General features: G+C 39.8%; 1 protein-coding gene across 1 annotated transcript in view; it reads left to right on the top strand.

The window, feature by feature from the left end:
* HERC2 (HECT and RLD domain containing E3 ubiquitin protein ligase 2) overlaps positions 1 to 15,337 on the top strand; it is a gene marked incomplete in the record, with an annotated part of 3,551,743 nt that overhangs the window by 282,130 nt on the left and 3,254,276 nt on the right.

The raw sequence follows: 15,337 nt of genomic DNA, 5'->3' as shown, positions 1-15,337 counted from the left end.
TGACAAGAGACCCAGAGTGGAGGAAGATTCTCCCTCTTCTGATCAGGGATCCATTTTATCAGAACATTCTGATGCAGAGGAACACTCTTATTCTCCTTTTGAGGATTCAGATGCAGAACAGTCCATTCCTTCGGTATCCCCTCCTGAGGATTTTTCCTTTGGGGAAACCTTGCACACCTTCAGGGAACACTTCCATTGGGAAGGCCAAGACTTTTCAGATTCCAAGAAAAGACTTAGGGAATTTCTTTGGTTACCCCAACACAGACCTCTGGCTATACCCCCTGTTTTGGACATACTGGATGATGTCTATTCGGAGGCTTGTCTTAACCCTGATTCTCTGCCTCCTGCACCAGTCAAGCCTGATAGGTACTACAGAGTACCCATCTCTCACCAATTTCTCTTCAAAAGCCATAATGCTGACCCTGAGACCATTTCACAAGGCCCCAAGGGATTGAAGGCCTCCACTGCCAAGAATCCACTTCCTGCAGAAAGGGAATCCAGATCTTTAGAAAGGTGGGGTAAAAAGGTATATACCTAGGCCACCCTAGCCATGAGGGCCTTAAATTGTCAGTTTCATATGATTAAATATCAACAGTACCTGTTATCACAATTAAAGAACAAAATGTCTCAACCTGAACAACCAGATTTAAAAGCGTTACAGGATATGATGCATAGTGCAGAGCAAGTGGGTAAACACACCTTACAATGTGGTTATGATGCCCTGGAGGCCTCCAGTAGAGCGGCTGCTACAGGATTAGTCATTCACAGACATGCCTGGCTTAGGGAACAAAATTTGCCTGATCATGTGAAAGCTAAACTTCTAGATGCTCCTTTACAAAAGGATGTACTATTTGGTACTAATGCTGAGGAGATACTACGGAAAATGGAAGAAAAAGCCAAATCTATGCAAACTGTCAAAGCTTTCTTACAGGTCCAACCACCACGTTTTAGCAGAAATTGGCCTTCAAAAAACTGGTCCTTTCCAGCCACTGACAAGCCCCAAAGAGGTAGATACAGACGCACAAGGGGCAGAGGGCAATCACAAGGATCATATAGAGGCAGACAATGGCAAACTCCAGCACCAAGAGGTGGTGAAGACAGTGCACAACAATACAGGAAGCAAACCCAATGACTCCCTCATTTCCATGCCAAGCAGGTCTCAGCTGGCAGCACCTTTGGGAGGGAAACTAGCATTATTTGCAAGCAATTGGCATATTGTCACAACAGACAAATGGATTCTGGACATTATAAACAGAGGCTACAAATTTCAATTTCACACTCTTCCAAAAATGAGAGGCATGCCAAACCTGCCACAAAATCAAAGGGCAGAGGCACAACTGCAAATTTCAAAGCTCATAAACATGAGAGCTATTCAAAAGGTACCTACGCACCAACAAGGTCAAGGTTTTTATTCAAGACTTTTTCTGGTACCAAGGAAAGGAAACGACTGGAGACCCATTCTGGACTTATCCACCCTAAACACATTTCTACTCGTACCAAAATTCAAGATGCTCACATTACAGCAACTTCTTCCCATGCTGGGCAAGGAGTTTTGGCTGGTAACATTGGACCTCAAGGAGGCATACCTGCATGTCCCAATCAGACAAAGCTGCAGAAGATCCCTCAGATTTCTTGCAGGTTCAATCCACTATCAATTCTCTGCATTGCCCTTTGTGAATAAGTGCCTGGCATCAGTGATTGCCTACTGCAGACTTCAAGGGATACAAATTTACCCTTATCTGGACGACTGCCTGATCCAAGCGGACAGCAAACACATACTTCTGGAACATCTGGCATATGTGACACGGTTACTGCTTTCTCTAGGATATACAATCAACAAAGAGAAATCAAGGCTAACACCATCTCGGAAAATAACCTTCCTGGGTGCCAACTTGGACACAAACACCCAGATGGCATATCTTACGCCAGAAAAACGGGGGCAACTATCTCAGTACTTCAAAATACTAGCAAAAAGTACCAGGCTTACTGCAAGGAAAATCCTGCAGGCTCTGGGATTCATGGCATCTTGCATTCTTCTAATCCCATGTGCAAAGCTGCATATGAGGAAACTTCAATGGTACCTAAAAAAATCTATGGTCTCAACACAGTCACAGTTTGGAAACAATTATACCAATAATTCCATGTTTACAAAAGGAATTTCTATGGTGGGCCCAAGCATGTCAAGTAAACACAGGCCTTCCATTCTGCAAGCCTCAATCAAAACAAGTCATAACCACAGACGCCTCAGATTACGCCTGGGGGGCGCACATGAAGGACAGGTGCATTCAGGGCAGATGGTCCCAAAAGGAAAAGCACCTGCACATCAATCAAAAAGAAATGCTAGCAGTAATAAATGCAATTACAGCTTTCAAGGACTTCCTGCATCCAGGGCAATTACTGATGAGAACAGACAACACCACAGTAATGTGGTACTTAAACAAACAAGGAGGAACACATTCATACCCCTTGTGCAGACTAGCCATGACTCTTTGGAACTTTGCTCTGGAAAGACAAATCGAACTTCAAGCACAGTACTTGCCAGGATTGGAAAACACACTGGCAGACAATCTAAGCAGAAATATGACAGATCCACACGAATGGAAGTTACATCCTCAGGTGTTTACAGAAATAATCCAAGCGTGGGGGAGGCCAGACATAGATCTTTTTGCCTCCCACAGGAACCATCAATTGGAAAAGTTTTGTTCAAGGACCTTTCATCCAAAGGCCTGGAGAGTGGGCCGCGACTTTCATTCAGTTGGACAGCATGGACAGTTTACGCATTCCCACCTCTGCCTCTTCTGCCCAAGGTGCTTTTGAAAGCAAGAACAGACAAACCGAGGATGATACTGATTGCTCCAGATTGGCCAAGGCAACACTGGTATCCACTCCTGAGGAGCCTAACACATACTCCTCCCTGGTCCCTGACTCTAATGCCTCTTCTGCTGACTCAACACAGCTACAAAACTCTTCACAGTCAGCTGAAGACAGTCAGTCTCGCTGAATGGAAAATTACTTAACACAACAACAGACCCTACTCTCCAAGGAGGTGCAGGATGTCATTTTGGAGGCCAGAAGGCCATCTACTAGAAAAGCTTACTCCGCAAAATGGAAGCGGTTTTGCTCTTGGAATGAGAAAAGAGGCCAGGACCCTAGAAAACTGAACTTGCCTCAGGTTTTACAGTATCTAGCTGAGCTGCTGAACAGTGGACTTTCATTTTCTTCCATAAAAATACATGCCTCAGCCATTTCTGCAGAATTCAACACGGATCCCCCTTTATTTTCTCATCCACTCTTACGACAGTTCCTCAGAGGGGCTAAGAATATAAGACCTCCAAGGAAGCAACCAATACCAGCCTGGGACCTTAATTACATACTAGAAAAATTAACATTGCCTCCTTTTGAACCAGCTGCCTCAACAGATTTGCAATATTTGTCCTGGAAAACAGCCTTCCTTCTGGCCATCACTTCAGCTCGTAGGGTTTCTGAACTACAGGCCCTCATGGCGGTGCAGCCCTTCCTCATTTTCCATCAGGACAGGGTTTCCCTTCGTACCAACCCATCATTTATGCCAACAGTGGTATCCAGGGTAGCCTTAAATCAAGCCATACACCTCCCTACCTTTTATCCCAATCCTCAAAACAAAGGGGAAAGGCTGCTACACTCTTTAGACATCCATAGGCAGTTACGTTTTTATTTGGACAGAACAAAGTCCTTCAGGAAATCAGAACAACTTTTTGTGTCCTATGCTGTTGGTGCTCGAGGGAAACCAGTTACAAAACAGACTATTTCCAAGTGGATTGGCCACTGCATACGGTTTTGTTATTCCTATCATGGGAAATCTGTTCCTACAGGTTACAGATCACACTCCACCAGGGCCACAGCCACCTCTACAGCCTTCCTCAGAGGTGTTCCTACCAAAGATATTTTGGAGGCAGCCACTTGGAGTTCTGTACATACCTTCACAAAACACTATCACCTGCCTTTATATTCCAGAACTAGAACAGGCTTTGCCACTGCTGTGTTGCAGGGCATTCTGGCTCAGCCCAGTTCCTCCTAGTACCTACCACCCTGTGCGTAGCTTTGGGACTCTACCCATCTGTGATTACTGCAGCTGTATTCACGATGAACATAGTACAGTTTTGTACCTACCATAAATGTAGATGTTCGAGTGCTAATACAGCTGCAGTACAGGGTTCCCTCCCTCCTTCCCCACTTGGTAAAGGCATGGGGCCTTACAACCTCTTCATACTACCTCACTGGGTTATCCTGCTATGTTTTATTTGCTTGCTTACACTGTTTTTGGATTACATTGCATTGCTTGTATGTGTAGATAAGCATTATTTATGTATTGCCTTCCTTTTGGGGGCACCTGACATCTGGGGCAAGAAAGACTGAAGAACATGGCGTCGGCTGTGTCTTATATACTCAGGCCTCACTGACGTCAGAAGAGTAAGCGACGACAACCGACGCCGGACCAAGACTTTGGAATTCGGCCGACCGAGGGACCGCCTGACGGCTGAAAACCCCATCTGTGATTACTGCAGCTGTATTAGCACTCTAATATCTACATTTATGGTAGGTACAAAACTGCACTTTTCCTCCGCTGTACCTGATTTTGCAAAGATACTTTGTGTATTATGGAGAATTAGAGTTTGTCAGTAATGCCAAGACATTGGAGTTGCTTACTTGCACAGAAAATGCATATTGGCACAAACCTTGCTCTGGTAACGTTTCAGGAGAGTTAAGAGTTACTTTAAAAATTGTCTTGCTTTTCTCTCACGTGTTTCATTTGCACAAAAAGATGACAGTCTGACACCAGACATTAGAGGTTCCATCTTGTGGTACAGTAAATGCATGTTGATGCAAACCCATAGATGTTTTTCTTCTAAAGAACTGATAATTGAGGTTTGCAGCTTCAGTGTTTGAGAGATATATGTGTGTGTGTGTGTGTGTGTGAGATGCATATATGGACTGTGGCTATTTGTTTTACAGTGTTAAGAGCTTTTAACTGATTTCAAAGGTGAATAATACTGAAGCATACTAATTCATCAAAAGAGCTTTATCTACGTGCAAGTAACACATTTCAGCCATATCGTTTAAACACCTTTATTAAAATGTGCAAGACAGACAAACGTACATTAATTAATTTAAAAGAGAACGAACCATGTTAACATGTTTGTTAAATACATTATCCATCCCTCCCATCTTTCAAAACCATGTATTTTAGACTTGGCTGTAATTTCTCTAGAAATGGTCTAAAGTTTCTCTAAATATTAAATAAATCTTGTATAGATCTTAACCAGTGTTTTTATATTCTGTCTGATTTGTTACAATTATTTAAACTGCAGATGTTTAAGATTATAAAATTATTCTTAAATATTTTGTAATTTGAAGCTTTTCTCCCCGGGTCTCCACTGAAAATCAGTTTCTACCCAGTAGGATTTTCCCACATACATACGGTAATCAAATGTCAGTAAGTAAATAAATTATGCAGCCTGTAAGTTTTGTATTTATTTATATTTTAACTGTCTTTCCAGCATTACATAAGTTGCTCAATTCCTGCTTACTCCTCCTAAACATTATTCTGTATATATTGTTCCCACAATTCCCATTTGTTTCTATGTAATTTGCTCCTTCCCTTTTCAAAAGATCACACTTCCAGTTCCTTTATCTCTGTTACAATATTCAGTACTTTAGGTACAGTTGGTTTAGACTTTGATTTCCTTTTTCTAGTAATTGCTTTTTTGGCAGTCACCAGAATTAATCTTGACAAGGCCTTACTTTGTCTAGGCAGTTCAGATCCTGTGTCCCAGCTCAAAAAAATATTTCCTTTGTTGCACCCGTTTGGTTGCCCAGTACTCTGTAGGGAATGTTTAATGTCTGCCAACTCATTACACACTCAGTGCATATGTTCCCAGTTACCTCATTCTTTCCCATCACACCTCTAGCTTTTGCCATGCACCAGAGTCTGCTTGGGGTATAAAATTACCAATGCAAAACTTCCAAGCAAAAATGCAAAACCTTCCAGACTTTGTTGCATACTTGGTAGCCATACATTGTTCCCATGTGAATAGCTTATCCATTCTCTTATCCCAATCTTTTCTAACCACCTCTGATTCTTCTAGTTATCATGCAGTAATTTATTTTATATGGACTACTAATTATCCCTTTTTTAACAGCTGATCTGATACTGTCAATTTTCATTCATTCCGTAACTAATGGTTGCAGATCTGAACCTCTTCTGCGACTCAGCTATTATACTAGATCATGGCCTCCAGCAAACTCTCGAGCTCCTTCCCTACCCATAATGCATTATCCCTAGCATCTCTCAGATCTTGTTTGCTGCTTTATCATCTAGATGTAGTCGCCTTTAGCTCTTGTGTTTGCAGTGGGAGATGATTCCTTTATATTTCCTTTCTAAAAACTCCTTGTATAAAAACTCCTTATACACCACTATTTCTTTAATTTAGTCTTTAATGTTAAGTTGTTTCTCCTGTTTTTTTCATAAACTTTCAAGTGTAAACTTTCCTACCATCGTTGGTTGGCCTACTTTACCTTCCCTTCACCCTTTTACACTTCTTGTATTTATCTTTAATTGCCATAGTTTGTATTTTGTCTCCATCTACAAAATTGTTGTAGTTCCTTAGTACCATTGTTTGTATGTTACCTTTCCTCTTCTTTCTGGTTAAAAAAAGTTTAGTTGAGCTCTTCCCTTGATACGCAAATTTTTATTTTTAAAAAATGTCTGATAAAGGTCCAACAGGATATAAAAAAAATGTGATGTGTGGGTACAAGTTGACTTATTCTGATGCCCACAATCTTTTTGTGTGTTGCTTAGGTCCAGAACATTTTACAGCAGGATTGCAGTATCTGTTATGGTTTCAACCCCTGAGCGCTAGTGGACAGAAAGAATAATTTGATTTTAAAAGGCTTGCTGCCAACTTCATTTTCCAAAGCCATTTTCTGGGGTTTGATCCCTCAAACACAAATCTAGAGACCCTACCATGAGGTCGAAATCTTATTAATTAGTATAATATTGCATGATAACTGTAATAATCAATCAGAGGAGGTTATAAAGGATTGAGAAGAAAAACTGGATAAGAAATTCACAGAGAAACAGTGGGAGGATATATGTATGTCTCCCAACTATGCAACAAAGTCTAAACGATTTAGGATTTTTGCTTGGAAACATTTACATAGATACTTTTATGCCCAAGTAGACTGCAGAGAATTTTTCCCCAGGGAGACTGCAAATGTTGGAAAGTGTGACTGGAAAGAAAGAGGTAATTGAGAACATATTTTCTGGGAGTGCAGAGAGTTGACAGGATTCCCTGCGGGATGCACTATCTGTGATGCTGGGTGGGCAGATTGGTGTGACGAAGGAGATGAGTTTTGTGAGCTATGATACAGAATCAGAATTGCCTAGACATGGTAAAGCTTTGCTGTGTCTAATTATGGTGGCTGCCAAAAAAGCAATTACTAGAAAATGGAAATCAAAATCTAAACTAAGTATTCTAGAAGTAATGAATATTGTAACAGAGATAAAACAACTGGAATTGAGATCTTTAGAAAAGGGCAGGAGCAAACTACGTAAGAAAAAATGGGAATTGTGGGAACAACTGATAAAAAGACGCTGCTCCCAATATCAATGAAGGCTGTCCTCCATAGTAATCCTAAATAACTTGTGTGTATATAACCAGTTCAATACACAAGACAAATCAGTTCCTGATAATTCACACCTTATTTTATTAACTTGAAATTATAAAAACAAAAACGGATTTAGCGCTTTCATCTCCGCCACGGAAACTTCATCAGAATCGTGGGAACAATACATACAGGGGAGGAATGAGGTTTAAAAGAAGGCAGGACTTAAATGAGCTATGTAATGTTTGACTGAAAATGATTGGGTAGATTGTAAGTGTTGTGTAATTTTTGCAACTGGGCATGTATCACTATGGTTTGTGATATAAAACGTTTTCAACTAGCATCGTGTCGGTGTGGTTTGTTTTCATTTACATAAATGTATGATTGCCTATGTTGTAAGTGATGGTTTAATAAAGATGTTTCTTGTTTTAAAAAATGGGCAGAAATTTAATCATTTATGTAATGTTGCTTGGGTTATATGATATATAGCAATATATGTGAAGTATGTTTGTAAACGTGAACTTGTTAATACAGTTAGATTACTTTTATATAAATGTAAATTTATCTATGTAGCAAGTGATAATTCAATAAAGGTGTTTATATAAAAAGAGGTCTAAATCTTCTGAGTCTCCAGCCTCTTTTTTAACAGAACCTAGGAAGAAGAAAGAGGAGCTGGATCTGGAATTACTTGCGGTCCGACCGTCATTGGATCTGATTGTCCGTTTAGGATCCTACATCTTCAAATCTAAAACCTTTACAAAGGACAACTTACTCCCCAAGTCTGGATCCAGTCACATCCAGAGTGCCCTCTCCCTTTTTTAGAGAGGTGGTCACCATCCATAGTATCTTCTCGTTCCTCCAGGAGTCTCACAGAAGCAGATGTGGAGAGGATGATGAGGAAATTCTTCACGGAACAATTTCAGAGAGGAGTTCTTAACTGTTCCTACCTCTTCAGCTCAGGAAGTCTGCTCATCTACTACTCCACCCATTACCGCTCCCTCTGTAATCCAACCTGTGGTTTTAGAGCACTTAGAGCAGAGTGTTCTGGGTCCATCTGGTTAGGAACTGAAGAGATTACAGTCTTTGGATCTGGATACTGCTTGGAGTTCACCTGCTCCTACATCCTTGAAGCCAGATGACTTTTGGAGCTGAAGTATCCCTGTCTGATCCAGGAGGATTAAGTTGACACTGAGGTTTTCTGTGATTGATTTTGTTTGGTGTATTAAACTTCTGTATCAAGTGCTAACTGGTCATTGGATTTTTATTATACATAAGTTTTTGTGTATTTCCAGCTTTTATGTTGCATACCCACGTTAATATTTGGCCACCTACTCTTTTATACAGTCATTTCTTATCTCCATTTAAATTTGTCATATTTTTTCAAGACTTTGTTTTAATGAAAACCCTCAAAAAATATATTTTCAAAACACTCCATCTCTTATTAACTTAAAACAAACACAAAACTGTATATATCTTCAAAAAATGTTGTTTAACCCTGTAGATAGGAACAATTGCCCCAAATCAACAGCTGGCATTTCTTAATAGGTTCATAGGTAAGTACTAGGCTATCTGCCCATGGGCATTTATAAGCCTAGCCACAGAGTGATGGCTTTCACCTCCCCATTAGATTAGTAACCTGGGCCTCTGTCAACAGGGCTCCTGAAGTGATCCCAGGGTAGAACTTACGATTACCCATCCACACATCAAGATTTCTCTTGAAAAGGGTCCGAGAGGAGCTCTGTCGAATATGGATTGGGATTCTATTCCAGAGTGAGTGGAGTCGCTGGGACAGGAATCTATCCCTCCAGCATGTCCTGTTTATTGTTGTACATAGGTTCAAGTCGCTAGAACGAGTGGTTCTGAGGGATCTCGTTTTTTTGAGGTGAAGCATCTCCCTTAGTTCAGGGTTTGACATGGCCCTATAGGTCAGGCATAGGTCACCTCTGAGCAGACTGTAAGCGACTGAGAAGAGCTGGAGCTTTTTTAGTCGTGCTTCATAGGGTAATTGTTTGTTTAAGGCCCTTAATCCTCTTATTGAGGTACTTCTGTAGTCTTTCTAGTTGTTGCAGGTGTCTAGTGAGGTACATCCCAAATGGGGCATTGTACTCTATTATGGGCCTAATGAGTGAGGAGTAAAGGGGCACAATCACCTCCTTGGATCTGGATGAGAAACCCTTTGTGATCAGGTGTGCCACATAGAAGGATTTCCTGACCGTTTTGGCTATGTGGTTATCAAAGGAGAGCATGCTATCTACTTGGGTACCCAGGTCCCTAATTACTTCTTCTGTACTTAGTGGATTCCCATCTATGTGGTAGTTTGTAGGTACTTTGTTTTTCCCAAATGGGATTACTATGCATTTTTTGGCATTTAGCTTGAGGCCGTGACTTTGACACCAGGTGTTTGTCTCTGTGAGACCCTTTTGCAGGATGTCTGTGTCAGCTGGAGAGTCAGTTATTGCACCCAATTTACAGTTGTCTGCGAACTTGGTTAGCCACAGTCCCTCCGCCTTTGCCTGTACTTCGGAGAAATATATACCGAACAGGAGGGGTCCCAGGACTGAGCCCTGTGGGACTCCGCTTGTGACTGGTTTAGAGTCAGACATGGCACCAGCCACTCTTACCATGTGGGTTCTGTCTGAGAGCCAATTGGCAACCCATCTCGTGACATGGGGGTTGATATTTAAGCTGGTGAGTTTGTCTATGATTCCTGAGTGTGGGATGGTGTCGAACGCCTTAGTGAGGTCCAGATATGCAGTGTGGACAACCTTCCCTTCATCTCTGGCCTTGGTGACCGTTTTGAAGAAGTCGACCAAGTTCAGGAGGCAAGATCTGCCTTTAACAAAGCCGAACTGGGTGGAGTCCAGTGTCTGGAGGTTCCCAATGTCCCTGTTAATGAGCTCCATGATAATACATTCCATGGCTTTGCAGACCAAGCTAGTCAAGCTTATAAAGCAATAGTTCCTAGGGTCAGTTGTGGCACCACCTTTGTGGAGTGGTACGGCTGTTGCTGTATGCCATTCTTTGGGTACATAGCCTGTAGAGAGGCTGAGTTTGAATAGTGATTTGAGATGGGGGGTTAGTTCATTTTGAAGCTCGTGTAAGACACAACCTGGGATATGTCTGAGATATCTGGAGCACCACATTCTTCTGGGATGGGTGCTAGCCCCTTTGGTGGAGAAGGAGGGGTGAAGTTTGCACTGAACTTGTCAGCCAGGATGTTGGCAATGTCGGTTGGTTCAGTGTTTATGGCCATTATGCACTAGCTCGGAGCATATCTGAGAGTTTGCTGACTAATTTGTCAGAAAACCACAACTATATGAAAAATGGACGAAAATACGAGGTAAAAATCTATACAGTTGAGAGGTATGCATCCAGTCCTCTGCACTGATATGGTCATCAGTCATGTGGAGTTCAAAAGAATAATTTCCACAAGCTTTACTATGAAACCTTTACAAACAAAAATGTTTTGAAATTTTACCTAAAACGGTGCTGGTCTCATTCAGCAAAGCAGCTTTATTGTTGCCTTTTAAATGTAAGGAGTGCCAGCAACAAAGGAAAACAAATGACAACTAGCTCTCAGTCTCTTGGAGCAAGAAATCTAGACAAAGCCATAAACAATGGGGGGTGGGTACAAAGGCCCCAAAACAAGGGCAATCTTTAAATACTGCTACCTAATATTAAGGTTGCCCATGCTAAAGAGTGTGTTCCGTCATCCACTGATTGCTGTCTCTTCTTTTCTTATCTCTGTTCCTGTCCCAGATGTGAAAAAATGACTTGTATGTTTCCAGAAAACATTAACTTTTAGCCATAAAAGTACACCGACTATCTTTAAACAAAACTAAATTGTACACTGTTCATTTTACTCACTTTCCATAATTCAGACTTTATTTTTCCTTGAACTGCTGTACTTTTATATTTTACGCGTCCCACAGAAAGAATGTTCAGAACTAACTCAAGGTTAGTTGCTTGCACCTGCAGGCAGGTTATCTCCGTGGAAAAGATCTCTGCAGTGAATTTCACAACAAAATGTGCAGCTCTGCCTTCAGATGCAGACTTCTTGACTCACACGGAACATTTGCTAATGGGGAAGAAAAAACAAGATAATATCTTTGCAAATGAAAGAAGCTTAGCATTTGTCATGGCTTTCTTCATTTTGTTTTATTTTAAAGCCTACTTGCTTACAGAAAACACTTAAGCCAAGGGCATTCAGCTTTGTGAAAAGTAAGAGAAAATACTTAAATTCTACATATAATATTAGTGCACTTCTACACTACACCCACTCCTACCCCATCAGCCCAAGATTGTAGCATATTACTGTTAAACTTGCTTTTGTCCAGCCTTTCTTCTCGTAATACTTTTAAAGCCTGTATTTCTTAAAACTAAAAAATTATTTGTTTACTTCAATATCTGTAACACACAAAACGGTCATTGAAAAGACTCCCCCTCCAGATTTAAAATACTTCTGGTTACACACTACACAAAACTGTTTCACAGTATGTAACACAGTTTGTCATGAAATGTTTTATACAAATTATAATGAGAAGAAAAACTGTTTTCCCCTTTTAGTGTTGTCCTAAACATTAATGATGTAACATGGGAATATATACAGTCCCACCCCCAAGTTTAACAAAATCAGAAAAAAATCCCGTCTTTTCCAGGCATGTTTTCTTGCAAAGCCATATTATAAAAATGTGGTCAATGCTTTATAGCCTCCTGTTTATACATTAATTTCATAAATGATCCATTTACTGTTCATCTCAATCTCCCAACACTAGTTTTGCATTCAAATCCAAAGTATTCCCGATTCTTTTAGTCCGTTCCTGTGCTACTTTTTTCTCTCTCGAGCATTTTCCTTTGGAACATTGCAAATCATGGGCTAAGTACATAGCTGTCAGAAGAATGCAAAACTGAGTCCCGTTTTGCTTTCTGTCTCACTTTTTTGTTGGATAAACTCTTTATTTCCCCCTCAGCCTGATCTGCATAAAAAAATGTCTTGGCTCCTCCAGGAAAAGAAAAAGATTTTGAAAGCAGCTGGATACAGGAACTTAAATCTCATACCTGCCTCTCAACATTCTCTGATTGATGGGATAAATTTGCTTCTCTTTTGCCTGGTATGCAATGAATAATTTTCCACAATCTACTGCTTATGTTTTTGAAACTTGGCCCCAGTTTTGTTATGATCAACTCTTTTTGCTGGTATGATTGCATCTTTAATAATACAGTTCTTGGCTGCTGTCACGTGGCTTGGTTTTGGGCATAGACACACTATGTGCCCTTTGAATTAACAATTCCTGTTGTGGAATACCAGTGCATTTGCTTGCTTGTGGTTTCATAAAATTAATACAGTCTGTTCCTTCCAGTTTCTCTGGTACAGTTGAAAATCTCAAGTTTTCCTTGCATGCTTTGTCCTCTTAACTCTAGCGGTCTCATACACAGTCAGCCTTTTCTTTATTTCAGCATCTGATTTTTGCAGTTTTATCGGTTCATTTGAATAAATGTTTAAAGCTTCTTTCATTTTTTTCCAGCATTTTGTTGTTTGAGTTGATAAACCCCTTCAATTTTTATTTATTTTTATCAGCTCTGAGCACATTTGACTTGTTTGCTCTAGGTTATTCCAAGTCATGTCTTTCACCAAAGCTGGAGTATCAACTGCTTTTTGATGAACAGCTGCAGGATTCTTCCCAGTTAGTGTTTTCTATTCACCTTTTCTAGATTATTTTCTTTCAGACTCTCTCACTTCTTGACTGGCAGCAAGGCAATGTACTCAGTAGCCAGTAACTGAATTTACTAAATTACTGTCCCTTATCTCTTTTTAGTTTCTTTTTTCACAATGGGAGAGCTGAAATTAAGCTGTTGATCAGTGTGCAGACATCTTGGAAGTCCAAAATCTTCTAGATCTTGGTCACATTCTTCTCTCCTGACTTCCATATTTCCATAGGAGTACCATTTCTTCTTGGAATATTCCCTGTTCGTCATACATCATCATTTTTATCTCATTCCTAGTAATGGTCTTACTCTAAATTTGGTAAAATTTAAGTTTTCCATAAATGTCTCCATTAGTGCTTTATCTTAATTTCCTTATTCCTATGCTTTGTATGAAATTGTTAAATTATTGAAATCGTAATACCTCTGCAGACTGTCTTATTTTTCTTGTCATGGTTTCTATATGTTTGGCTTCAAATCTTTCTACTCTTTGTTATGTAAGTCATTATGCTGAGAGTCATTTTCTTAATGGCAGCCTTTCTGAGCTCATGCATACTATCCAAATACTCCCTTCCTTTTAGCACTCTGTAGTTGCACATTTTGTTTTGTGAGCTTCCCTTTCTGCTTACTAAACCTTTTATAACCACTCTAAATAATTTGTTCCTTTGTTTATATGTCTTTCTTGCATTTCTACCATGTTTTTAACTTCATTTTCATTTTATCCCACTCTCTAGCAACCCTTCTGAACTAATTTGTTTCCTCCAGTAACTCTAGAGGTATACCTATTACATATTCCTTAAGTTCCTCTTTTAACAGATCAATAGAAAAGCACTAGTGCCTTGTCTTTCGTCATTAATCTGGGTATTTATCTTTGCTTGTATTGGTGCATAACTTGAAATAGTTATTAGGTGTGTCTCAAAACTTACATGGTCCTTTGAAAAAGAAAAATGTATCCAGCCTAGGCCAGTTAATTATTTTGGGGAATGATATGTGCATTCTTTCCAGGTGCCTGCTCAATTCACATCTTCCATAGCAAATATCCTCTTATTTCAGAAATCCATCATTCTCTATTTTCCATTTTTTGTCTCTTTAATACATTCTCTCTGTTGCAGATCAGTTCCAGTAAATGCAGGCTAAGATAAAGGGTTAGTGGAATGTTAAGTGAAAGGCAGGTTTGATAGAGTTTAGTTTAATCTAGAACAGAAGTCTTTGTTTAAAAAGCATTAATTAGGAAAATGTATAAAGAATGGATGATACCTACAAGAGTCCATCACAGGAGGTTAAAAAAGACTGGGAAAAGGGAATGGAAATGCAATTTACAAAGGAACAATGAGAAGAAATTTGTAAGTCTCCCAAGTATGAACAAAGCCCAGAAGGTCTAGGATTTTTGCATGGAAGTGTTTGCATAGTTATCCTCCCAAGTCTATGTGGGGGTATATTTTTTCCTCTGATAGACAGGAAATGTTGGAGGTATGATAAGGAAAAATGGAAGTAATTGGAAATGTATTTTTGGTAATGCAATGAGTTGACAGATATTAAAATTTCCCTACAGAGTACTTTGGTGGAAATTTTAGAAACGGGTGTTTTTTTTTTTCTTTACTATGGAAATGTTTTGAGCTGAGATATAGAATATGGATTAGGTAGACATAGTAAGGCATAAGTTGAGTGGTACTGGCTGCCAAACAAGGAATTACTAGAACATGGAAATGCATAAAGGAAGCTCTGCATATTGTAAAGAAGGTCAAAGAACTGGAGGTGGGAGTCTTCAGAGAATTGAAAGAGCATATTTCTTTCAAGTAAATGGATGTGTTTGTAATAGTAAATGCTGAATAACTTTCAGGAGGAAGAATGGCATTTAAGAGAAGGCAGGAGTAATTCAGCAACTTGTATATGTTGAAGTTAATCAGTTGTTAAAAGCTTGTGTATACTGCATAACAATAACAGTGTAAACCGTTATTACAGTTCTGTTTGTGTATGTGAACTCATGCTG

This window comes from Protopterus annectens, chromosome 5.part0 (genome assembly GCF_019279795.1).
Source record: "Protopterus annectens isolate FY-2018-M chromosome 5.part0, PAN1.0, whole genome shotgun sequence".
NCBI lineage: Eukaryota > Metazoa > Chordata > Ceratodontiformes > Protopteridae > Protopterus > Protopterus annectens.
Note: the sequence above shows the minus strand (reverse complement) of the source record. Positions and strands in the feature narration are given on the sequence as shown.